This window comes from Tupaia chinensis, unplaced genomic scaffold (genome assembly GCF_000334495.1).
Source record: "Tupaia chinensis unplaced genomic scaffold, TupChi_1.0 Scaffold140308_1, whole genome shotgun sequence".
Taxonomy (NCBI): Eukaryota; Metazoa; Chordata; class Mammalia; order Scandentia; family Tupaiidae; genus Tupaia; species Tupaia belangeri.
This window is the reverse complement of record NW_006200185.1, coordinates 759,162-760,966: the sequence shown is the minus strand read 5'-3', so window position 1 is coordinate 760,966 and position 1,805 is coordinate 759,162.

Below are 1,805 nucleotides of genomic sequence, written 5' to 3'. Positions count from 1 at the left end.
TTTCTTTCTTTCTTTTTTTTTTTTTTAAGAATTATTTTATTTAACTTTATTTATTTTTTTATTTTTAATTTGACCAGAGAGAGACAGAGTGAGAGAGTGAGAAAGAGTGAGAAAAAGAGAGGGAAAGTGAGAAATCAAGCCGCCAGGTCTGGAACTCAAACTGTGGTTGGCCACATGAGATTCCAGTGCCCTTAACCACCACACCACCTGCTGGCCTCCATGGTGTATATTCTCTATCTCCGGATGTTCTACCCAGATTTACCCACCGTCATGCATCTAAGATACTCAGCTTTGAATCTTCCTTTCTTAGCACCAAAGCCAATTGTTCCTCTGTTCTCATTCTCCAGTCATAGCTTGTGTGCTTTGTTACTTTTGCTAAAATGTCTCAATTAATTCCTCCTAACAGATCAACTGAAGGTTAACTTCAGCTCCACCTCCTCTCACTTGATATAACTAAGTGATCCCTCTCCTAGCTAGCTAAACAATTTAAGGTCTAGGGCTGTGTTTTATACTTTCCCATGTCCCTCACAGCAATTAGCTTAGGATTTTTTTTTAATAAATAATTATTTATTTAATTTTACTTACTATTATAATTATTTAATTTGTGATAAGGTGCATATGCTCACTAGAGATGATAGAGAGAGCAAGCTACCATGTTTGGAACTCAAACCCCAGTCAGCCTGTGGGAGTTCAGTGCCTTAACCACCATGCAACCTGCTGGCCTCTAGATAGGGTTTGTATGTATGTATGTATGTATGTATGTATTTACTTTTAGACTTGCTATAGGGCAATTGTTTTCACTGTAGAAAGAAAGAGAGAGGAAAAATGAGAAATCATTCTCCGGTGGTGATGGTCAGGCTGCAATTCCTTCTCCTTCATTCTCTTTTGGGATTCTGGGCACACATCCCCAGTGTGTTAACTCATTTAGAGCTCTACAATGCATACCATTCTGTCTTTTTCAAATTTTTTTAAGGACATCTTTTCTTCTTCCTTTATGGGTCTTAAGCTTAATAGCAGGTGCTGAATAAATGCCTGTGAATTAATGTTAATAGGGGAGGGAAATCAATGTATATCGTCTACTAGTAGATTCACCTCCCAAATTGCTTATTTCAGAAATTGTATCGAAATGTTACTCAGTTTTCCAAGTCATAAATCTAGGGACCAGTTTGTTCATTCTGCTATTCCCATCATATACCTCAAAGGGAAAAAAAATTAGCAAGTGCTGCTAACATTACCACTTTAAATATTAAATATTCTCTTCTTCATCCCCAGTTCTATCACCTTAGTGAAGTTCTTCCTGATTTTCCCTGCATACAACTATCAATAATGTGGGCTCCCTTGATTCATCTTAAACAGTTCCCATCAGTGCTTCAATGAGAGAAATATTGTTAAGAATAGAAATGGACATGGCATTCATTTGCTCCGGGCTACTCTATGCTCTTAGACTAAACTGTCATTTCTTGGGTTGGCAGATACGTTACCCTATAAATATTGTGTTTCCAATCTTAAAAAATAGGCCAGGGATGGGAACCAGCAGTTAGCGTAATGGCTATGTCGCTGGACTCCCACGTAGCCGACCGCGGTTCGTGTCCCGGACCCGGTGGCTTAAAACTCACACCGGGCGCGTGTGCGTGCATGCCCAAGATCCCGAGAGGAGAGTGGAGGAGAAGGGATTGCGGCGTGACCATCCCCCCTGGGGGGTGATTTCTCGCTTTCTGTCTCTCTGTCTCTCTCTGTCTGTCTGGCGAGTGCACGCGCCCTATAGTGAAAATTTCTAAAAAAACAAAAAATAGGCCAGGGGCGGC